This window comes from Pteropus alecto, unplaced genomic scaffold, assembly GCF_000325575.1.
Source record: "Pteropus alecto unplaced genomic scaffold, ASM32557v1 scaffold86, whole genome shotgun sequence".
In the NCBI taxonomy this organism is placed as follows: domain Eukaryota; kingdom Metazoa; phylum Chordata; class Mammalia; order Chiroptera; family Pteropodidae; genus Pteropus; species Pteropus alecto.
This window is the reverse complement of record NW_006442109.1, coordinates 31167666-31194075: the sequence shown is the minus strand read 5'-3', so window position 1 is coordinate 31194075 and position 26410 is coordinate 31167666. Positions and strand designations below refer to the sequence as shown.

Here is a 26410-nt window from a genome sequence, read left to right as displayed (position 1 = left end):
ATATTATAAAAGTATTGATCATACTTTATCGAAATCCAAGGTAATATATATATATATACACACACACACACACACATATTTATATTATAAAAGTATTGATCATACTTTATCGAAATAAGGACATTTTCTTAGGAGAGGTAAGAGAAGGCAATTTTGAGGAAAAGGTAAATGGAAGGAACCAAACAATATCTCAAAGAGGTCAAAAGTGTGTATAAAAATCACCATCCTACTCATGACTTTGATTCCTCACACAAGACCATGATTTAGATTTCATCTGGATATTGGAGGAAACTAGACTGACAAGCTCTCCTACTTTGGACAGCCCCAGCTGACAATCAGTATCTGTCATTTAGTATCAAGTCTGACCTGGCAGAACTAAAGGAAAGATTTTTTTCAATTCAGGTATTTGAATATTTAAAGTTTTCATTCAGTGTACAATACAAGGAGAAAATTCAGAAAGAAATGTATAAACCACTACTTTATAAGGTCTTAATCTTTTTTTAGAACATAACCAGACAATTTTGAAATCATCTGGGAATATACTGTTATAAAAAATGAATAAACTTATGTGCATTTTTGTCATAGTGCTATCTGTACAATTCTACAAACTTTAATGAATAGCTGCCAAGTCCTGGGTTAGATATTTAACAAACCAGGTATCTGGAGCAATGGACAAACAGTGACAAAGAGATTGGTATTTTGGCATTTGACTTGTTATGCTCTCTTTTCTCTTCCTTAAACTCCTAAACACATTCTCCCTTTTCATCTTAAGTGATAGGAATGCTAAAGATGTTACAGAACTAAAACCACTCTCTGGAGACAGTACTTCCTTTAACTTCCTGGGCATTTGGGAATACAATTCATAGTAAGTATGAATTGAATTACTAAGGGAGCTTATTATTTGCTAAAGTGAGTTCTGTCATAAATAATGTTCTTACAAAACAATTAATAGCCCCAATGGACTAAGGCTCTTCTAATTTTTTTATGAACAAATTTAGATGTTTACAAGAAATGCCAAATAAAACATTCTAATGGATTTATTAATAAGCACCTGGATTTTCACTTCTGTGTTTTGTTTAGCTTCTAGAAAAGTGCTTAATAAGCTCAATAAATATTTGGTAAATGAAAAAAAAAATGAATGCATATATATATATATTTTTAAAGCCTACAGCACGTGTTATTCCTAGGCGGTCTCCCATGCAAGTACTAACTAGGCCCGACCCTGCTTAGCTTCCGAGATCAGACGAGATCAGGTGTATTCAGGGTGGCATGGCTGTAGACTAAATGCATATTTTTTAATGCTTGCTCTGAGACTGAAGCATGGAGTGTCTCATTTCAATTGCACAGGGGAAGCAGGAGAAACATCAGTGTACATCAGTGTACAGCTATTCAGGCTTTTACCTTCTCACATTTAGTAGTTAGAACCACCTAGTTGAGAGGAGGCTAATGACAAGGGGATGGAAAGTTTCTGCATGTCACAGATTTAAAGGCATACTCTACTGAAAATCTGAATTGTTTTTTTCCCCTCAAAGAATTACATAGTTCTAGGCCCATTACTGACTAAGATATAGGTGGGGGAAAACCTGTAGAAAGCCCCACAGAACTTATAACAATAATCTAGGCAGAAGCATTTGACTGCCACACTAAGGCAGTAACACTTTCCATGATTTCATACCCTAGTGGATAAACATTTGAATTTAAAGTGTAGATACATTTTGGAAACACTCAACTGACTCAGGAAACACATGTGCTATGGTGCCATCAGGTCACACTTCAGGTGGAGCCCTGGGAAATTTTTTGGAAAATACTAGTAGAAATAGGTTGGAAGGAGAGAGAGAGAGAAAGAGAGAGAGCACATAAATCCATTAGCAATTGCATTTATAGCTCTTTCCATCTGTCCTTTTCAAAGAATTTTTCTAATATTAGCTGCTAAAGTTCTAAGTGCACATGGCTCATATCCGTTGTCTCATCTCACTTGATAAAGGTAAAGAACTGAATGCAGGAAGCATAAGTGACTTATCGCTTGTTTGTGATCCTGGCAGAATTAAAGACAAGGAAGGCTAACTTATAAAAAGAAATAATCACATGATGTTGGCAAAGTTTTACTAATTATATGAGGTCTACAGTTGCCATCAAAACCACAAAACACAATGGATTTTTAAGGTATTTGTTTTAGTTTCACCTAAGCAAAATAATATTTTAACTAAATTAATATGTTTCTGTCTCTCCAGAATGTGACATTACAGTGCCTGCTCATGGCCAAGAAAAATAAATGGTTTACATCATTTAACAAAACTGTCTGAAGAAAATAATAGCCATTATTTTATTAGTATGACAGTCCTAAAGACTCCTAGCAACAGATCAGTTATTTTAAATTTTAACATACATGTGTCTCCCACTAAAACATAAGCTCCTTGAGGGCAGGGAACTTGAAAGAAACAATTAGAAAAAATTCATTGAGTAACTATTGTTTCTACCCAGGCTATACTTGCCCTTGTGCAGGAGAGTTAGAAATCTGTAAGCTTCTGGTGGCTAATGTCTGCAGTGTACTATGATGATGACCAAGAGACTAACTAGTCATTCAAGTGAGAAAAGTTTGGCAAGTCCAAGGAAAAAGGAACTCACATATTCATGCAGCCAACTTAAAAAAATTATAAAGAAATTCAGGTTATATTTTACAAGGAGAAAAAAAAACCTAAAAATATTTAAGAGACAAAGCCAATCTATACAAATTAGAATAATATATGCACAAATCTCTGGAGAAACTCTATCACAATTAATGCAGAGATTGCAATCAAGCCAGGCTAATTTCAATAGACTCCAAGTTTTGAACAGTTCCTAGACTATCCAAGTGGGAACTTGACCAGGATGCTGGGGTTAATAAGTCATTCTGAGTGAGGCTAATTTTTGGGAAGCAGCCCACTTTGCAGGAGGAAACATTTGACCTATGTGAGCAAATTTGTTCTTCAAGATCACTCTCTATTAGCTCCACTAGACACCTATTTTTGGGGATGGGGTGGAGCTCAGTTTACTTTCTCATACATATAGTAATATTTATTATATTTTCTCTCTATATATATTAATGTCAGAAAAATGGTTCAAGCATATACACTGAATGTTTGGATTCTTAAAGAATAATTTTTACAACTTTTAATTACCATGATGTGAGTCTAGGATCATCAGAAGAGTACTGTGGCAAAATATACGAGCTCTGGAAACAGACAATCCTGGCTTTTCATCTTAGCTCCACGGATTAGTAATTGAGACTTTGAAGAGGCTACTGAATCACCCTAGGACTAAGGTTCTTCAATCATAAAATGGAAAATTAACAGTGCTATCTCAAAGGGGTCTTATGAGGTTTAAATAAGTCACTGATTAATTGAACAAATAGTTATTGAGTGCCAGGAACTGTTACAGGCAGTGGAATACAGCAGTAAACAGAAGAGACAAATCCTTGCCCTCATGAAACTTATATTCTGATAGGTGACATAGGCAATAGAGAAAAATATATAATCTCCCTGGAGGTGATAAATTTTATGAAGAGAAACTTCATTAAGGTCACTTCTATACTGATAGAAAGTGACTGGGAATGCTGATCTTTTATATAGGTGGTCAGGGAGAGCATTTTGAGAAAGTGGTATTTAAGCAGAGACTTGAGTGAAGTCAGAGCATGGATGCCATAGTCCCACAGCAGAATGAGAGGCGTTGAGTGCAAGGCAGGGCTAGAGAAGCAACCCATGTCAGACCATCCTGTGTCTTGCAGATCATCTTAAAGGACTAAAGTACTAACATGGTGTCTGGCACATAATAATGAAATATATAACACATAGTAGCTATTTATTCATTCATATTGGGTGATAGGGTCACAAATCAAAATCCGTTGTTTCCATTTCTCTGCTACATAGTTGGAGCTTTTCACATAAATCCTGTTATCCTAACACAGCTGATTCCTGATACCTTAACGCATTTTAAATGCTCATAATATCACCAGTGTTTCTAAATACAAATATCCTCTGGAATGTTTTCAGCATCTTATTTGTCTGTTAATGGGTCCTAAAAGAGGTGGGTTCTTTAAAGGCATTGATTGAATAAAGTGAGAGAAGGTACAAATAAAATCTTCCACTGGGGCATGTGTAGTGGGGAGATGAATTAGTATAGTATCCTTTATGTTTTCCCCAGGAATATCACAATTTGGGTGTTACCTCATAGTTAGCCAATTTGGAAGAAAATCTTTCACTGGTCTTCGAGTCTCTAAATTTGACTCTAATTCAGCCCCAGCAAGCATCACCAGCACCCACACAAGATATTGCATGGATCATTCATACCTTTCTCAAAACTTGCATGGCTCCATGTCACCAATAAAACCAATTCTTAGCCTGAATTCAAAGGCTTTTCACAATCTGGCCCAAACCTATCTTTCCAGACATATATCCCACTATTCTATAACATATATGTAAAATCTTAGCCAAACCACACTGGCTTCTTTGTCTCCTTTATTTCTATATCATTGCCATCAAAACACTTCCTATCTTATGGATATTTCAAATGCTCTCCATTATTTGGGGCTCTCCTCCCATTTTTATGGACACAAAAACCTGTGTTTCCCAGCCCCTTTGTACTTCTCTTCCTCATGAATTGGGCAGGACCATGTGACTAGTTCTAGACAAATGACTGTGACTAAGGGGACATGTGTTGTTTGGGCTGAAGAAACCAGTTGCCACTGTGAACTTTCCAGGCCCTCTCTCTTAATGCTATAGTCGTGTGGCTACTTGTTGAAATAGAGGTGCCACAAGATGGAAGAAACCTTACATGCTGAGCTTGCATATGGAGGACAGCTGCCTCAGAGAGTAGCACGAACTCATCATTGACTTTGTGTACCCAAGAAATAAATTCTTATTACGTTAAGTAACTAAGACTTTCATACTATTTGTCAAAGCAGCATAATGTAGCCTATTCTGACTGATATACCATTCTTCAAGATCTTCCTTGATCACAACTTTGAAGTGATTCTTTCTCTCTTTTACTTAAAAAAAAAAAAAAATCATATGGAGAATATTTTATTTAGATACTGATAAATAATTGCTTTCTGGGAAGAATCAGCTCTATTGAAAAGTATCTTTGATAAGCTTGAGGGTCGGGTAATGGTGGTTGAAATAAATCTCCCAGGCCTGGCGTCCAGTGGCAGCCGAGTTTCCTGTCAAAGCCAGCAGCTATACTGCCTAATGAAGGGCTGACAAGCTTTGTTGAGAGCTGCCTAGGAGAAGAGATGGAGAAATAAGTAAGGTTAAGAGGGGATACTTGGGATGAGGTGGGTATAAAGGGAACTTTTCAAGTGACATGTGTGCTGTGTGATGTGACACCTCCTAGTGTCACTACAAATCTTCAGTAAAACTAGAGAATTCAAAAAAATCCTTATATGGTTGGATTTTTTGAGGAAGCTGATGAAGTGGCTGGATTTTTCATCAAGTTTGTGTAGGTTTAAAACAGATTCACTTGTGTCATCAAAGAAATCAGCTGATATCCGGGTCACACTTTCTTCATATTACTCAAGGAGGAGAGATCATATACCGCTTTGCATTATAGATTCTGAGTGACTTGCCTCTTCAAGAAGAGAGTAAGGTTGTCAATGAAAGGAGCCATCTAGCTCTTTATTTTGCATGTGCTTAACTCAGAACTTTATAAGGAAGATCCTGGTAAAAATGTATCCATTGAATAGAGGACTGCTACAGATCAAAACCAGTCCTCTTTATTTTGTTTGCTCATATTGAAATGCAAACTGTCCCTAACTTACTTTTTTCTTTTAATTTTTTGCTAGAGGCATTAAAAAAATATCTGTACTATTTTAGCTGTTTTAATTTGTAAACAGTAGCAAATATTTCAAGTCCTCATCAGCACAATCTTGCTAATTAGACACTGTTGCATTTCTTCTCTTAATCTGCACTCTTAACTGCATTTAATTATTTGAATTTTCTCAGTATGAAGAGAAAGAGATTCCACAAAGGGTGAGAATTGGGAGGAAATGTATATAAAAATGAATTTCACTATCTCACTTCCAGTTTATCTTCTCTGTCATCAACATTAAAGTCCTGTTTTTGTCTCTTCAGAAAACCACATGACATTTGAGAATCTTCTCCTCTACTGTGCAAATTTCAGAACCATCTGGAACACCTTCCTTCCTTCCTTCTCTCCACCTCCCTGATCATCCATCCTTTTCTTCAAATATGAAAGTGTTTTTTCCCTTATTTGGCTTGCCCTTCTTCTGTTTTGAAACTCTTACATTTTATCTTAATTCTTTGGTTATTTGCAGTTATCACTTATATAAAGACAAACATGCACAGGATCATTTGAAATAAATAATACCTTGAGATAAATCCTCTGTGGTACATGTTAAAAAATTAAGAATAAACTTTTCTGACTTCTAATTTAAAATATTCCTAAGTAAAAGGTGAAGACAATCAAACCAGTACCGATACAACACATATACAACAATTTTTAAATTAGCAGGTTTGTACTCTCAGTCAGAAAGACTTGTGTCTGCAAAAGAATTATTGAATTAAACTCACACCGATAATCTTTGAAGATCTTCTCATAATGACAAAAAACTAAATTTCAGCTTCTTATTACATAATACTTGAGAAGAATATTTGTCTATTTGGGCCTATTTTTGCAAAAAAAAATTAAATAAAAAAATGATAGCCCTCTTCAACTATTTCTTTTACTTGTCACAGCTGATGAAATTTTGGATTATTGACACAGACTCTATAATAATAACCAACATATATACCCAGTCAGGTTTATGAAGAATGAGCTTCTGGTCAAAAACCTTGAATACATTACAGTTTTGTTTCAAAGTGCAAACATTTAAAGGAGTGTCTCTCTCTCTCTTTCTCTCCCTCCGCCCCTCTCATGCACAACACATTCTCACTGCAGTAAATCAGAGATGCTCACAATTTGACAAATATGGATTTCAACATTGCCCTTCGCTATGCAAATTAATGGAAGTGTCCACATTATTGTCCCCAACAAAGCACAAGGAAAGTGATTCCTTGCCCAAATAAGGGGCTTCTGACACTTGTCTTTATTGCCCTGTCATAAATTCATAAAGGGATGTCTGCTGTAACCAGTTGGCAAGTTCACTGCATAAACATCAACACCAACTTAATGACTTGTGTACACATCATAAACTAGAGAATTTTTATACAAAGAAATCAGATAAATCAAACATAAGCTGAGGCTTAAGGGAAAGCAATTAAAGCTTTAAGTTAAGGTGGCTGTGGGAGGCCACCGCCTCACATTAGAGCAGATATTAGAAAATGTGTTAATGCAACTGCAGTATGTATAATTAAATTAATTAGTAATATTAAATGTGTTTAAAACGACATCTCATCAAAAGATAAACAGATAAGAAACATTTAAAAGTTTTAATTTTCCCATTTTATATGTTCAAGGAATAGGCAAAAAGCCATTAAACTTCCTAAGAAGTTGATAAAAATAAATCGGGGAGGAGAGGTAAAGTTGATTTACTTGCCTCTGGCTAGTAATGAAACAAAGGAATAGTCAGAGAACATAAAAACCTCTTTGGCCATATTTCATTTGCTATAGCATATTGAAATGTTTGAGTGCCAACCCATTTCATTCTAATACCTGAAAGGGTGGTATAAAGTACTTTTAAGGTACACTGTTTTCTGAGCAAGTATTAGCAGTCAATCTTTAAGAAATACTTAAGCACCATTTGGTAATACAAATTTTAAAATTATATTAAAAATATCCAAGGAGATCTCTCTTGAACAAAAATTAGAAGGCTTATATGCCAAAGCTTCTCATCAGCTGAAAGCTGGAAGCTAAATTTGGTCGTAAGAAACTGGCTTGGAACTTCAGAAATTCTGGGGCCAAATTCAGCCCTGTATTGTACGCCTTATGTAGAAAAAATAGGTCCGTTTCAGTGATAGCAAGACTTCCATTTATTCACCTCAAAGGCAATAAGATTCTAGAATGAAGCCTCCATAACAGAAAATGCTTTTAAGTTCTCCCTAGGGGGAACACAATATACACAATTTATGTAAAAAGAAGAAAAATGAAAGCTAAGTATTCCAGTTAAGGGTCAGAAATCAATATTTCTTTAACAGCATAAGCAACACATCTTATTCTCAATACAAATGCTTAGGAGACTTTACATTCTTCATAAAGGGGGATTTTCATATAATTGGGGTTGAAAGTGGCAGAATATGCTCTCCGAACTTAGTTTCAATTGCTGAAAAATGAAAAAGAATATATTTGGACAGCATTTCACTCACTGATCCTGTCATCCTTGGTTGAAATTTCTTGCCTAAATGTCCTAAGTGTGGAGCAATAGGTAATTAAATTTTAATACATCTCAATGGAATAGGATAAAGACATTGCAATATGAATATGAAGACCATGCAGAAACAGGAAAGAAAATCTGAACATAAAACTAATTGTATTGAGATAATAAGAATAAGGCTTTTTGTTTCAGGTACAAAATTTTTTCATAATGTTCATTTTGTTGTCAAAGAAAAGTTTTTAAAAAGAAAAAACCTCTGTTGATTTCAGTAGCATAAAAAAGTTATGATAAAATACAGTAGGTAGACAACAGAACTTAAAAAATAAAGTATAACTGAAAGGACTGAGTTTTATAAAATGATATACCCTAACTAGTTTCTTAGCATTAACTTTGGCCCTCCTCCAATCTATTCTCCATAGTAGAGTCAGAATGATCATTGCAAAGGACTAATCTGATCTTGTCATTCTACTGCTTGACATGCTTCAATAGCTTTCTATTGCTTTCAGGTTAAAGATCAAAATGTTTATTATGGCTTTCAAGACACCAGATAACCTGGGTGGAAGCCTCTAGAATCATGTTGCTCTACTGTCCAATTGCTATTTCCCCTCAGTCCACACTACCCTTCCATTTCCACAACTCTACTATGCTTCCTCCTGTCACAGGACCTTTACACATGCAGTTTCCAGCTTCTTCCTTTATGCTCTACCTTTTGCCCCTACAATGCCTACATCTTTCAACTTCAGATCTGAAGTAAATCGATGCTGATCTTTCTGATCAGCTCAATTTCCTTAGATTTCTCCTTCAGATTTCTACTCCACCTGTCCTTTCACCAGGCTATAAGCACCACAAGGGCAGCAGCTGCACTTACTCTTTTTATCCACCACTATCTTCAGTGCTTAGCACAGAGGGTGGTTCATGAAGGAAGTACTTGATAAATATCTGTGGAATGAATGAGTCAGTAAATGCGTATCAAGGCAGAATTAAGATTCCAAGAAGAGCCCACAAAAGCAACCTCAAGCCACTTGTAAGGAGCTTGAAATTAAATAATAATTCCGTCTACACTAAAACAGGCACTGCTCAATGGATAGGACCAAATGATTCAATTGTGGTTGGTGAGGCCCAGCTGAAGAAGTGGGGAAAGATCATCAAATTGCCTTTCTGCTACTCACAGGATCCTTAAAAAATGACGCGGGAGCACATCTCCTAGATCTTTTGTGCATGCGTCACCGTCTTCCTTTGTCTCAGAAGTTAAACCTCTTAGAAGGATAAATTATCCACTTACTAGGTTTTTAAATACAGCAGCTTATTAATTTTTCTCCACTTTTGGAATAAGTAACCCAATAGTGGTCATCCACAAAGAACCTCTATAATTTCTCTCTTCATCTGTATGTGCTTTTGTGATACTTATTTTTAAAAATCCACTTATTAGTCCTGTGCCTTTTAAAAGATTTTATTCTTCCTGTTCCTTTTTTCTTTCAATGATGTATTGCCATATGGTTCTAAGGAGCCCCAGGGACACTACGCACCACCACCATTTTCCTGGTTTCCTAATAACCTTAATTGTACTGAGGTTGAAGACTCGAGTGCATAACACACTCTTTGTTTTTTTTTCCTAAAGCAGAATTTAGAAGGTTCAATTGAGAAGATTCATAGAACTACTTTTTTTCTGTGCATCAAAAGCAATGAAGAATTCTCTGACTCCTGAGTTTGAAACCTATTTGTGTTATTTATGAATCGGTTGAAACTGCCTCTATTGCTTAGCACCAAGAAAAGATTTCTTTGCACGGGGTTAAGAACTATATTTTAAATCTGCTAAGTATCCATTAGATCTAGTCTGTATTTACATGTGCCTTGTACTTGACAGCTGTAGAAAAATACTGAGCTTTAGTTGTCACCTACTCTCTGAACCTCAGTTTGCATATCTATGAAATAGGATAATAATACTTCACAGGTCATGGGAGAATTGGGAGGGTGACCGGAGATGATTAAATAAGAAGTTAAAACATTAAAGCTAAAAACTATAACTATACTTTGAGTTTAAAAAACCTAATAACTAATGACATTGTTTATCATTTTAAAAACATTGACATTCCATTTGAGATATTTGTGAGATATATACATCCACTGATTTCTAAAATTGACATTCCACTGCTTAAATATGATGTACTAAAAAACCTAATAACTAATGACATTGTTTATCATTTTAAAAACATTGACCATTCCATTTGAGATATTTGTGAGATATATACATCCACTGATTTCTAAAATTGACATTCCACTGCTTAAATATGATGTACCTTGTCCATAGATACCTACTAGAATAGATAATTACACATTTCTAAACATCTAATTTAGCAATATTTTCACGTCAGTTCTCCTCTCGTTTTCCAAATACTATTTTCAATCAAGAGCATCCTCTATCTTTGCTTTTGAAATCATCTTAATACAAATCAGTCACATTTCCATTTCCTAGAAAGTTGGAGAGTGTCATCAAAATTTCTGGTAAAAGATGAACCCTCATCTTATGAAATGCATGCTCTTCGTGATTTAGAAAATTCTACATTAGGACAGATATTGAGTCTACATGTTATATTTAAGACACAAACATCATATTGAAATTAAAAAAGATTTCAGAATTCTAAGTGTTCATATTTCAAGCACCTACCTATTTTCATTTGCTGTATTTTTCTTTTCCATCAAGCTGCAGACGTTGACCTCAAGAAGGTCAGTAAGTCCAGCTACTTCATTTGCAACATTTTTCACACTCCCAAAATAAAAATGTTTACACTGTGAAAATTAAGGCATTTTATGTATACCGATATTTCAACAATTCTCTACATTCTTCGGAATTCCTAAATCATTTCAGAGCTATGTCATGCCATGTTAACATTTAAAAATATGAAAAATAGAAACAAAAAAGTCAGTTTCCCAAATGGAAGGCATTTAATCATGTTGAAATAAGATCTTGTCCTCTCCAGCCGACCCTCACCCCACCTCATACTTCCTGGATTCTTAAGTGTGTGGCCTTGGCTTACAAGGGTTAACGTAGCCCATAAGCTAAATCCAGGATCAGATGGAGAGGCCATGAGGAACCAGGTCCTCCCATTAAATCTCCAGGCCACTTTTGATCAAGAATGGAACAGTCTTTCCCCTGTTTCTTGCTTTCCTGGGTTTTGAGAGTGAGAGAATAATAGCATATAGGACAGACACACCCACCAGAAGTGCTCTTGGCACCTTTTGTGTGTCAGTCAAGACAAAATGCTTTTGTAGTATTCCTGGGAACACGTGCCCATGAGAGAAGAGTCAGTCTCATATTTTCCCAAAGATCAAAATATAAAGAGCTGGGAAATCCCTCCGTAGAACAACCTTATTTTTGAGACTGAAGCAAGCACCTGGGGAATTAATAGCTGACATACCTCATTTTAAACATCTACCATATGTTCGTGGAAAATATAGTCACGTTACTTATCACTTTCTGTTTTTCTTTCACCAGTTTATGTTTTGCCTTGAATAAAAACTGCATGAAAACACAGTCTTACATTACCAGGTATGCATCTCTTCCATGGAATAGCTCAATAACATTTTTACTGTTTTATTTATGCAAACAAAAATGCTCCTCAAATCAGTGTAGTTTGAACTGCCTGTAGAATGCTGTCTGAATTTCAGTAAACTGAAGCTTTTCCCCGATATCACTGAGGTGCAGATATTTCCCCAAAAGCCTGTGATTGCTTTTTTCCTCCTTCTTGTTTTTTTCAATTACAGGTCTGTGTTTCAGTGTTCTTCAAATTTACTCAAAGTTGAAACATGAAATTTTGAAGGCAAGGCAGTGGATTCACCAAAAAAAAAAAAAAAAAAAAAAAAAAGTTTAAAAAAAAAAGACGTTTTTTTCAGTGTTCCGTGAATTTACTGAATCCCTACCATGTGCTACAGGCTCTGCACATATACGCATTCATTTTCTCTTTCTTGATAATGCTGTGAGATAAATATTACCAGCCCCATCTTTGAGAAACCAAGCTTCTGAGAGGGTAAGTTATGTGTTTAATGTCACAAAACTGGTGAGCAGTAGAACTAGAAATTCATTTTTTCCTTCCAACTATTTGTTTATTGTTTTGGCTAGCACACAATAGAGATGATGTTGACATGCGCAGTCAGTCACTCCCTGTGTCAACCCAAGGTTATAGGACATTAAGAAAGCAAATATGAATGTGAGTGAGTGACATTGGTTTGTTCTGGGCATAACTATATGCATGTGTAATATTAATACATATATGATATGCCATTTGGAAATATCAGTTCTTAAATACTGTGACACACCATAGCTGATAGAGACTGAGGGTGCCTAAAAATCTAGACATATAGCAGTAGACCTAAGGATTGAGACTGATCCATTTTTAAATGTGCTGGAAGTAATTAACAGATTAGGAGAAAATTATCATTTTTATTCATTTGTATTTTAGTATGACCAACAAGACCATGCAATTTAACTCAGTATTTGTTGACCACCTATTATGGGCAAGCATTATGCATGCTTGGTATAAAAAGGAGTAAAACACAACCCCTCAATAACTTAAAAACTCAAATAGAGGAGGAGAAGTAAGTATAAAAATAATTCAATAATACAGTTTTAGGACCAAAAATCAGTTGAGGAAAAACAGATTTTTCAAGAATGTTTTATATAGTTACTTAAAACCAGGCTTTGCCTGGTATCAATATTTTTTAAAGGATTTAAATGAAATCCATGAAATAGACAGCAACAAATGAGACATACTGAAACACAATGTTTAAAAATATCTTGTTGATTGGAAGGAATGGGGAAGTAGGGTAGCAAAGTTTCTAAGAGCATAGATTTTGACATCAAATAGAATCAAGTTCAAGCTTGCAATTGAATTTACTCTGCATGTTACCTTGGTTAAGTCTTAGGCTCCTCGTGTAATAGAGGAACAATAATTCCTACATCATAGAGTTGTCATATTAAAGAAGGTAATCCTTGTACTTAACTACTTAGTAGCACCATGCCCAGCACATGGTCAACTGATAATATTAATAAATATCAGCTCATAATATTAATATCCTCAAAAGGCCTGACGTGTTATAAAAACTAATAAAGAACACTTTTGTTAGTGGAACTCCCTATCTTTAATTCCTAAAATTTAGAAGAACCTGGTCAATCTTTACCTTCTTGAATGATTTCTGGCAATCGAGGCTTTGGTGAACACAAGCCACACAATGAAGTGCATTCAGAATCAAAAGTCTAACCAGGAAGGAGTCTAAGCAAGCAACCCTCATTCCACTCCATTCACTCTGTACAAAATTCCTTGCTTAGGGCCTGAAATTACCCAAATTGAAAGCATTACCTCTCTAGGCCTCCACAATGCCACATACTCTACAAGTACACATTGTAACACGTGACAAATTTTAATAAGTGGTGAAACCACGGACATCTATATTTCACAAGATGATTCATTACACACAAAAACTTCTTAACAATTAATCCATGCTGCTCCTCAGCAGTACAAATCTGTTCCTGGTCTTCAGGCCAATTTCCTTGGCATTTGCAGCAACAACAGCAATAAAGATTAACCTTTGGTTAAAGGCATAATATGTGCCAGAGACTGTGTTGGGTGATTTATATTCATTTTTGCTAATTCCTCAGAGCAACTGTGCATTTTACAGATGCAGAGTCTGAGATGGTAAACGACATGCCTGAGGTAACACTGTCTGGAAAGAGCAGAATCTAGATGAATCCAGGCCAGTCTGGCTCCAGAATCTGTGCTCTTACTGCTGTGCCATATTGGCATTCCCGTTTCAGGTACTGAGGAGTGCTTTTTATTACATTCTTGCTTATGACACAGATCATTTTATTTTGAAATGTTTAAAAAAAAGTACTAATTATTACCCAACTAGTACACACTCATTGTAGATAACTTAGGAAAGACAGAAAATGCAAAAAGAAAATAAATTAAGTTCCAAATATTTCCCCACCCAGAACTGGCACAGCAAATATTTTGTGTAATACCTCTCCAAAACATTTTCCATACATTATATTAGAGTTTATATTATTTTACAAAAAATGGGTTCATGTGGTATGTATGAATGTCTTCTCACATAAATAAATATACATCTCTATTGTCATTTTTTAAAATTTTAGTTCATTCAATTGTCCTCCATATGACAACTATAACTACTCGAGCTGAAGTCTGGATCTGAGCAGTGGATCATGACAAATATTCATATAAGTAAAACCCTCTGGTCCACTCATTATTTTTTTATGGCCACATAACATTCCACAATATGGGTGCACAACCATTTGTCTAATTTGTTTTCAATTACCACATAGATTGCTTCCAATTTTGTGACTAAAATAACAACCATAATCCGTATCTACTTACATCTTTACTTATTAAATCATAAACTTATTAAGAAAATTGTAGGAGGTGGAAAATCAAGGTCAAAAGTATGCATTTTTAAGGTTTAATTCTTCAGAAAGATTATATCAATGTAGACACTGATTACTGTGAAAGTTCCCCTCCCCCACACCTTTGGCTACACCAGTGCTATCATTCTCTTTGATATATACCAATCTGATAGATGAAAACTGGCACCTTATTTTAATTTTTATTTCTGTGAGTACTAGCGAGGATAAACTTTTTTTTCCGTTGTTACTCATCATTTGCATTTTTCACTAACAAATTACTTCAAGTGGAGTTTCATCAGATGCATGTTTAATTCAACTGTCTACACTCAGCAACATAATAATTTAGATGTAATTAAAATTACTATAAAATTGTTTTTCATACACCCTCTTTCTTATAGTCTATTACGTTTTTGATGAACTTTATTTGTCACTTGTCTTTTGCCTTGTCATTTGTCTTTTAACTTTGTTTATGGTGCTTCTTGCCATATAGAAAGTTGAATGTTTTAATAGTTATATCTAACAGTGTTTTCAAGAATATTCATCATGAGCCCCTGAGATCATGCTCAGAATGGCTTAACTTAAAAATTACATAACTATCTATATTTCATTCCACCAATTTTGATTATTTCTTGCATTGAAATTTTAAATTCATTAGGAATCAAATGACACAATCTATTCTGTCTTCTCTCATATGAGATACCATCTTTATTTTAAATAATTCTTATATTAACTATACTTTCTGCTCTACTGACAGGCATGTTCATTTCTGTGCCAGTTCAAAGCCGATTTAATTACTATAGCTTTATAATGCTATTATTCAAAGTAGGGCAATACCATACTTTTACTGGTCTTAAAAAAATCCTAGGCTATATTTATTCATCAAAATAAAACAGAATATTATCTTTCAGAATTCTCAAAAATTTAAGATTTTGATGTGTAGACTGGGGAAAACTGATATCCCTACAATGTACCTCTCCATTTATTTAAGTTTTCTTTTATGTCCCTCAATTGTGTTTGTCATTTTTTTCAAATAGAAATAAAACATATTTAAAGTTGTTATTTGATATGTGCCAGAGACTGTGTTGGGTGATTTTGTTGTGATTCTTTTTCCTTATATTTTCTTATTCCTGATAAATAAAAAGCTATTGATATTTATATACTAATTTTGTAAACTAATGAACTCACATTGTTTTGAATAATTTTTCATTTGATTTTTTTTTTCAGGTAGGCAATTATACCATTTTCAAATTATTTCTGGTATTTTTATTTCCAATTTCTTTTTTCCTTCTTAATGCATTGACTAGACTATCCAGAGGAACTTTGAGAAAAGCTGAGAAAGTGTTTGTTATTCATAGTGACACTATCTCTAGGAGTTGTTTATCTGATATGATACTAGGTATTATTTGCTGATAGATATTCTTTCTCATGTTAATAATATTCTTTTATTCCTTATTTATTAAGAATGTAAAAATCAGAAATAGATATTGACTTTTACTAACTTTTTAGCCTTTAACATAATTATCATATGGGTTTTCTCTTGATCTATTGACATAATTAATTAATGCATTTTCTGATGTTGAAAGATTTTTGTATTTTGGTAAGAAATCCCACTAGATTCTACTGCATTCTGAAAATATATTTTGAATTTGGCTTATTAATATTCTACTTAGGATTTAATTTATATTTATAAGAGATCATATATGTTTTTTTTCTTTCATGTCTTCTCTTTTGTCTAGTTTGATATCAGGCTTTATAAAATAAAATGTTCATCTTTTTCTATGTTTTGTGATTATTTAAGTAGTAGAGGAATTATTATAAGAAACTGAATAAATGTCACCATAAGACATCCTACACCTACCATCTTTTGGGGAAAGACAAAGGCTTGGTTTTAAACAACTTTTTCATGGTTATTGGTATATTAAGGTTTGCTACTTCTTAAAATCATTTTTTTTTGTAATATACATATTTGCATTTTTTTATTTAAAAAATTGAGAGAAAATCTAGATATCATAAAATTCACCTTTAAAAGTGTAGAATGGAATGTATTTTTTTAGTATATTTACAAAGTAGTACAACCATCATAACTACCTAATTCCAAAACATTTTCACTACCTCAAAAAGAAATCCCATACCTATGAGCAGTCCACTTCCTATTCTCTCCTTCCAGCCCCTGGCAACTACTAATCTACTTTCTGTCTCTATGGATTTGCCTATTTTAGACATTTCATATAAATAAAATCAAATAATATGTGATCTTCTGTGTCTGGCTTATTTCACTTAATAATGTTTTCAAGGTTCATCCATGTTGCAGCATAAATCAGTGCCTCATTCATTTTTATGGCTCAATAATATTCCATTCTATGGATATATTACATTATGTTTATCTACTCATCAATTAATGGACATTTGGGTTGTTTCCACTTTTTGGCTATTACAAATAATGCTGTTATGAACATTTGTGTAAATATTTTTGAGTAAACATATGTTTTCAATTCTGTTGGGTATATACCTAGGAGTGGGACTGCTGGATCATATGGTAACTCTGTTTATCCTTTTAAAGAACTGCTAGACTATTTTCCAAAGTGCTGTACCATTTTATATTCTCAGCAGTGTATGAGAATTTAACTTCTCCACATTCTCACCAATTTACAATCTTCTCTTTTTCATTATAGACAGAACAGTGGCTGTGAAGTATATATAAGTTTTTTAAATTCAGTTCATCAAGATTTTCAAAACTATTAACAAAATTTTTATTTATTAATCTTATTACCTCCTATTTATCTGTAGATATTCCCTCTTTCTCATTCCTAAGGTCATATGTTTGGAGCCATCTTTTAATTCTTGATTTATCATGTATGTCTACTTTCTAATTCTAGTTGAGATTTTGATTTTCAAAGACTTGAATGTACTTATTGAAACATTTTTCATAATTATTAATCTCTATTTTTATCTCTATTTGTTTTTCTTCTTTCCTTGGAGGATTTACTTATTTTCATTCATTCTAGCTTAATAATTAGTTATCTAATGGTTTAAATATTCCTCTATTGCTTTGACTGCATCTCTTGTGGTTTTATTTGCAATGTTTTTCACTGTATTTATTTTTAAATTGTAATTCTCGTTTTAATCATCTTTGATGACAGAGTTGTTTGAGGGATAGATTTTTGTTAATTTAAAAAACTAACTTTTGGATATTTGCTTTTAATTTTTTATTATTAATTTTTCATTTTATTTTAGTGTTCAAAGGATATGGCCTAGTTAACCTTTGCAGTTTGCAATTAACTGACATTCTCTTTGAGGTCTAACAATTATTCAATTATTAAAAATATTTTATGAAAAATATTTTATGGATACTTAAAAAAGATATATTTTTGGAAGAATATCAAAATTCAATAAGAAATCTATCAATTAAATTAAATTTTGCTCTGATGTTTTGGAATATAAATAATTATGCTATGGTTATCATTATATTTTCAGTATCATTCCTTAGCCTATATTTCTTTATTTTTTTTGAACACAGTAACTGAGTAAATTATCCTTCACCTTTATCATATATGAAACAAGGAGCTTGATACTTCATAATACATCTCCTACTTCTCAATCTTTGCCAGTATAATTTTGTTTTTTAAGTCAGAAACATTTTTGCTTTTATTTCCTAAATCAGGATCTGCTTTTCGGAAATTTCTCTTTTGCATTTAATTTTATACCATATTTTGTGACAATTATTTAGGCACTTTTAACTTCTTTTAAAACTCCATATAATTTTAAACCATGACTCTCCCATTCCCAAGTTCTTAAATTGGCTTTCTCTATCAGTTAGTTGAAATAGATCTATAAGCACTTTTTATCTTTTTCAAGAATATATATATATATTTATATATAGGTTTTTAAAAATCACCTATATATTTGAAAATTATCAAGGGCTTGGTTTAACAAACTTGAGTCACAGTATTTTTTCCTTAAATTCTGTAGTTATTCCATTTTATTTTGGTATTTTTGGCAGGCCATTTGAGGCCAGTTTGACATCTATCTATTGATCTATCTATCTATCTATCTATCTATCTATCTATCTATCTACATATCTATCCATCCATCTATTATCTATCATCTACCTGTCATCATCATCATCTATGCATTCCTTTGGTAAGTAGGAATAATTGTTTTATCTACCTGTATATTTCGCCCTACATCTTTGTAACTCATTGACTGTGAGTCAGTGAGTTCTTTCAACCTACATACGTAGTCCTTTCCTCAATTCAGAAAAGTAGGGATTTTTTTTCTCTTATTTTCTTATCACTTTTGTTTTATTTGTATTTGCCTTTTTTTATGAAAGAACAACTGTCCACATGTTGGTCCTCCATTCTCTATTCTCTTATTATCAGTTTGTCTCATTTTTTTCATCTTTTTGTCCTTCTCTGCTCCATCATGGGAGATCTGTTCCAATTTGCCCTCCTCCATCATACTATCATTTTCTATGCAGGATGAAATCTGTTCTTGATTGTTCTCAACGCTTTTAAATTTTGCTCTTGTGCTCTTAGCCTCCTTTTAATCTCCTTTTATCTTCCCCCATTTGCTTTTATTCTTCATATCATCATTTTCCTTTCCATTCCATACTTTTGGCTTTTCACTGAGGTCTTATTTTCTTATAATATATACTCTGATTATTTCTTCTGGTTTTGAATTAGAGCATCTTCAGGTGTATATTTTGAATGGATACAGCATTTGGAAAACTGAAATTCACAGCCTCCGAGGCTAATATTTTTTCCATTGATGTTCCACTTCCTATCATAGCCTCCTCATGAGGACACCTACCAGAATACCTTGCACCACTGCTAACATTGCCCTAACTTTCTGTTCATTTGCTTCCTGAGAATTTCAATATCTGTTTGTTGTAAAAAGGTGGCAGTTGAAGTGTAGGGGAAACAATACTTTTTCAGAGCAGCTCCCAAGGGCTGGACAGGGGTTTCTGCTCGGATTTCTGGTTGGCACAATTCCTGGCTCACCGGGTCAGCAGACAGATGGTGATGGAGCTGTGAAGCATATTCTCACCTCTTGCCACACTAATTCTTTTATGCAGTAAAGAGGGGATATGTTATGAGTTGACGCTCCATATGCCTTACAAATACAGCCTATTCTTCCCAGATTCTATCAGCTTTAGTTTCTGATGCTATCATAATTTTAATTATTCCTTGTGTTTTCATGGGTATTGAGAGAGAGATTGGGAGAAATCATACTGGAAACTGCTGGCTAGATCCATTTGGATATGGTCTCTGCTGCCTCATATTTTCATCATTTTATTGTGGTCTAGTCTAGCTCCTCATTAGCAAAATTTAACCTTTTTATGTATTCTTAGGTTTTACACCTCTCCCTAGTTAAACATAATCCTGCCTTCTGTATTCAGCTGTAGCTTCCAGGGTAGGCTTTACTAAGCCAAGCCTCTTAGCTGCAAACTCTCTCTTCTCTAGTCTGCTTTGGGATGCTCGGCTGGGACATTACAAACTGCATTTCTCCTTTGTGCCCATGCTCCCTGTTAGGCACTGCCATTAGGGGGAGCGTTGGAGGAAGCCTAGAAGGTGGGAGAAGGGACAGAAATAAGCTCCTTCCTGCGCTTTTAATGTCCCACCTACATTGCCCTTGCAAGGGCACTTCACTCTGCTGGCTATATTTAGTTCCAGTATCCAGGTTTCTGCAGCATTCCCAGAATCAACTTCATTATGCCCACTCAGAGGTGTCAGGACTGGTTTGGCAGTGCCGCTCCTCAGAGACCCGAGACCCAGCTCCTGAGGTATCAATACCAGCACTAGCGGGTGATGTTCTTTCTCAGAGGACTGAGTCCCAACTCCACAGGGTTCCTCCCCTGACCTAAGATTTGCTGACCCTAGCCTTTTCTTTTTGTCCCCCTAGCCCAAGAGATAGTACTAGCTTTCTAAAGTTTTACCTCAGTGTTTCTGTTGTGTATTCTTTTGCTTTTTCAGATTACTAACACCTATTTAACCAAATCCCTATATTAAATTTTTCTGTTAAAATAACTAGTATGATTCTTGTTTTCTTGAGTGGGCCTTGACTGATACATAGGGTGCTTTCACAAAATGTTTGTGAATGTACACATTGCAGGAAGCTAAGCCTGGTGATGATGAAGTGTGTACCTCAAAACAGTTAGATGACAAAACAAAACTTTCTATACTAGGGTACTGCCAGATCATTGAGTGTGGGGTGTGTGAGGGAGAGTGTGCATACAAGGAAGTGGGGAAGGGAGGAGAAAAGAAGGTTGTAGAGTAGAAGTTCTAAATTTCTAAAACTTAGAAATTCTACCTGGAGCAAGCCCTTCTTGGGGTGGGGTGACATTGGTTGTGAACTTTCTGAAGGGAAGGCACAACCAGGTTGTGGATCTTAAGAAAAGCAGTGTCTCTCAGGGCCAGGGTGAAGTTAAGGTAAAGCTAACTGGCTAACTAAACTCATTAAAAATGAGACCAACTCTGTCACAGGTCACTTATTAACATGATAAAACATTGGTGGTAAAGAACAGCATGTCAACTGAGGAACTGACAGTCCGTCATCTCCCTCTCTGTCCTTAGGGATCACCTTCATCTGATATAAAATGAATCTCGGTTATGTCCGATTTTTTAAAAACACTTAATTCACTCACCAAAATCACCATTGAGATTAAATCAAAGAATACATAACACTCACCTTCTCTGTTGAGAACACTTTTTGTACTAAACATCAAATCAGCTGTTTTATACTTTTTGATGGATAGAATATCGTGCTTTAGAGATGCTCACTCATCTCACTGAAATATCATTTTAGATTCTTACAGATGTCAGATATTTATTATCACCCAACTGGGTCACATTAGATTCTTTTTTGGAGGAAAGGAATTTTATTCTTTGGGGACTTCAAAGCATTGTATGTTTTATTTATTCATCAATCTCCAATTGAATGGTAAATATGAATTCAGTGACAACAGGCATTAGCTGACATCCCTATCATTTGGCTTAGGAAACCTTTCAGAAACAGCAAAAATATTGTCATTTCTAACAAGTGTCCTTTCTAGACAACTGCCATGACTCTACTTGTTATAATAGATAACCGTTGTGAGGAAAATAGCTCATCTTGGCCCAGGACTGAATATCCCAAGGCATACTGCATAGGCCATTAGATAATGAATTTGTGGAAATGCAGAAAAGACTTATTAAGGTAGAAACTTACAATAAATAACCATTCACTATAGAAATATCTTAAACAATAACAACTATTTCTTCAAATGAAGACACCTCTTTTCTGTCTCTTCAATGAGATGTTCAAGATTTGGCAGGTCCCCAAAAAACCATTTTGTATTCATCTAAGGGATTCCAAAGCATTTTAAGGTTAATTCATTAACTTCCATAATATAATATTAACTTATGTATTTCCTATCCCTTCCTATCCCTTCTTCATAGACAATACCAAAGTAATACAAGGAAAACTTTAAGAAATTAAAAAAGACCAGGAGAAAAAAAAACAAACAGGCCTCTTTTTGTGAAACTTTGTGAAACCTCCCAGTTAATGCAAAGACAGATAGCTCCTATAAAGACATCTTTAATTCTGTCACTGTCAAACTTCAAAACACCTGTTATTCCCTCTGTGTACTCACTCACTGACCATCTGAAAACATGCTTAAACACTTAAAAGGATCATGCTATCAGAGATTTAAGCAAGTCAGTTCACTTTATACTAACGTGTGAAAAAAATGAGTACCAGAAAGGTCAAGTGACGAGTTAGAGACAAATGGGGACAGAACCAAACTAGAACTCATGATTGTCCAATTAATTTTCAGTCCAATATGATTTCTGCCAGCACTGCCACTACCTACCTACCCCCTTACTGTGCAAGTAACTCAACTCTACCATCTATATACTCATTATGCTATTTACCTTTGAAAATATAAGAGTGCACTTGGCCTAGGTTCAGATGGAGAGGGAGTTATGTTTGCCTCCAAAACGTCTCCTTTCAGTTTCTAGTCCCTTGGCTGCTCCTGTGGCTTTATAGCCAACCAGGGTCAGCTCTGATTGGCAGTTCTCTAAGGGCCCAGACATATTCTCTTTCCCAGATTCTTTTACTTTCCTCAAGTCATCAAAACTCTTCCCTGATATCTGCTAAGTGAAAATGAATGTCAACATTGGTCTAATCTCACATATGTAACTACTATTATAACTCTACTGGTGTTACTATACTTCTGCTGTTACTACTGGTCAACTCATATTTGAAGGGCTATAGTCACTGTACTAAGAAATTTATATACCACATTTCACATAATGAAATAGTTTAATTGCAGGTTTATCTGCAGTTGTTTGACGGTTGCCAGATAGTTTTTGAATATTATTTGGTAATTGTTTCTGTAGTGAAAGTATAGTGTAGTCCCATGCTTGCTTACTTGCTGTTGTCCCGCACTAGGCTGTAGGTACTCGAAGTCGAGGCATTGTGTCCTCATCTTTAAGTGGAGCTCTTACTTTTTTTACATACTTCTAAAGGACCACAGTTAGAGTTAAATTTTAAATAAATATGCATTTGCATTTTGTCAAATCTGTAAACAAAAATTAATTTTGTCTAATATCAAATTAGTAAATAGAGCCAGTGTAGAAGTTGTAAATGTGTTAATGTTAAAATAAAAGAGCAATTTTTAGTGCCTGAGATGTAAATACAACCTCTTGTTCACCTGTCATTTTCAAAGTATCTTTTTTGGCATGGCTAAAATTTTTTGTATGACATTATGGTTCTGGCTCGAATTTTTACCTATCAAAGGAACTAGCAAAGAAGAATGAAAGAAGTCATTAAGCTTAATGTACAGCTAAATTAACGAACGAGTTTGTTAGTGTTTTTTCTTACAGTTTTGATATATAATTCACATATAATACAAAGAGCTCATTTAAAGTATATAATTTGATGTTTTTAAATATATTGTAGATTTTTAAAAGAAGTGAAGACTTAATGTTTCAGTACAATACTCTTAAGTGTGAGTGCCAGAAAAGGAGGTATGCTTTTCAGGGGAAAAAAAAAATTTTTTTTTGATCATCAGAGCTATTAGATGATATTTTTGAGTGGTTTTTATTGTAGTATTTTAATGTAACTTATTTACTTATTCATTCATTTATTTTTATTATAGTGACATTGGTTAATGAAAGTTTCAAGTTTACAAGTCAACAGTAAGCCATATATATTTTGCAGTGTGTGTTCACCACCCAGAGTCTTTTTTTAAAGAAAGGATTTGAAGCCCTGAAAAACTAGAAAATGGAAATCTAACATGTGCTAAACACAAGATTGTAAGGATTTTTTCCTTAAATGAATAAATTAATGTGAGTTCTTTGCCTCTATGATTTCCCTAAATCAAGGGCATATATAACTATTTTTCAGCCTTACCTCATGAAAGCTTTGAGCTTTCCCTTTATGTTAAACTATATTATTTAACGTTTGAGTGTGTCAACACCACATTAGGCACTTTAAAAGAACAGAATTAGCCATGCTTCCTACTCAGGAGACTTGTCTACTAAGTATCTGACTAAAGCAAAATGTTATAGTATTCCCTCACATCAAGCACTCCATAGAGTGACAGTTTCCCTTAATTCTTTCATAAAATCAATGAGATTTTTCTCTTTTTATATAAACTCAAAGGAACATTCTTTGATTTAACATATACCTTTAGAAGTTCTGTTTGGGCACATTCCATGCCTTATTCTTTTATCATGGGACAGACTCAGTGACTAGACCTAAAATTAGACCTATTAAATGTGGTTCTTGTCACAAAGCAAAAGGAGATTCCATTTTCATTAACTCTGTAATCACCTACATTATAGTATGTGGGACATTTAAACAAACAAGAGAGCTTATTACTATTGTGTACCCTATTGTATGCACTAAGTAAATAAGGCTGACAATACAGTGCAGTGAGAAAGTCTGAAGATAATAAATATGCTTCAGTCTGGGCATGCTTTTGCAATGTAATAACTAGAAGTAAAAATTTTAATTATGCAACGATGTAAGAGATTTTGTGGGTTTTAGAAATATAATGTAAGTACAAAACACAGAATCTTATGGTTATCAAGATATACGTTTTACAAGATAATTAAAAGTCTATATTAAAGTGTCCATTTTCAATCTAATAACTTGTTTAGTCACTGAATTTATAGCGACTTCATTTATAGTTTTACTAGAGACTCCTTAAACTTTTGTGTCTGCTAGATTAGCTCTGCTTGTATAAATATATTGTAATCAACTAGATTAGTCAAATTAGCTCAGTATTTCTTTCTCTATACTTGGAATTTAAAAAGTTCATAATGTTCAAATTAATAATTCAGCATTGGTTTCTAGTCTGAAGTCTTTTAAAAAACTAAATTTAATAGTGGCAAGAGTTACAAATTCAGAAATATTATAATTAAGCAAGCAGATGTACATTTTGAAACAGCGCCTCAGTGGATATTAAAATGTCCTGAATAAATTCTTACTATAGTTTGATTTAGTGATATAAATTTTGGAAAGAAATGGTGAAGTAAGTCGGTTATAAGCATATAGAGTTTTCTGAAAGACTGCAAACCAACTTAATTAAAAAAAATATTCACAATATTTTGTGTGTTTTTCAGAGATGTGGAGCAAAATAGTTAGAGAACTTGACTTGCCTACATTTGTCATTTACCACAAATGGTATTATCAGTGTGCTGGTTCACAAATACATTTGGGCATGTTTGGCCCAGATGGTATTCTCAGCATTCTCATCAAATCCAAGGTGGTATTTCATGGACAAAAAGGTCTTGTCTTAAAACCCTAGGCCTTGAAAACAACTCTCTGATTTCTCTCTGCCAGAGTGTAGTGCTTTCTCAGAACAAATACTCGTGAAATTAGATAATTTCATTTTGCAAACAATCTGGAAAAGATTTGGGGAATGAGGACAAGGGGGAGTGATGGGGGATGGTGAGAGAAATCTACTCAGGTTTTCTAGCACGGATTTTGAATTTTGCCTTGAGATGTTTAGAATTGGAATAATCAAAAGGTAATCATATTACCTAGCTTTAGATAAAAAATGTAAACTAATTCCAAATTTCTAGTACCTACCCTTCCTGTTAAAACTATGAGTCTCCCTAATGGACAGATCATATAAGGAAAAGTTAATTAACCTGACTCTACCACTAATTCTTGCAAATTATCTATAGCTGAAGATTGCCATAGAATCACCTTATATTCATAAACTGGTAGCAAAATGTCACTGACAAAGTGGTAGGCAGGGTTATGAAAGGATAGACACACCAATAAAAATTATTCAAAATCAGAATTAGCTAAGTTGTTGCTCAGATTTTCTTCCAAATAATATAGGAAGAAACTCATGAAAGAGTTCAATTATTCCAGATTTAAATAATTCATATATTTCATTTATTTAAAGTATCAACCCATTTGTCCAAAGTCTAATGGGGCACCAAAATGTAAGGATAAATAGCAATGTGATTCTTTACGATTCTCCTTATAAACTGACTGGTAGATGGAACTCTTAGTATATTTCCTTAAAGTGAAAAATAAGTGAAATGTAAGCATGTGGTTATAAAAAAAAAAAAAAAAAGAGTAAAAGTAAGCAGAGTGATGCAAATTTTGTAATCTGATGGTTTAAAACATTTTAAAGATCTAAATATTTGAGACTGGTTTCCTCATTTATAAATAACAAATATCACCTCGTA

The 26410-nt window shown here is 34.0% G+C and overlaps 1 protein-coding gene and 1 pseudogene across 11 annotated transcripts in view; both read right to left on the bottom strand.

Annotated features, from left to right (window-relative positions):
* MEIS2 (Meis homeobox 2) overlaps window positions 1-26410 on the bottom strand; it is a 198079-nt gene that overhangs the window by 71852 nt on the left and 99817 nt on the right. The gene's annotated exons all lie outside the window — the stretch shown is intronic.
* Window positions 1163-1281, bottom strand: LOC112469923 (annotated as a pseudogene).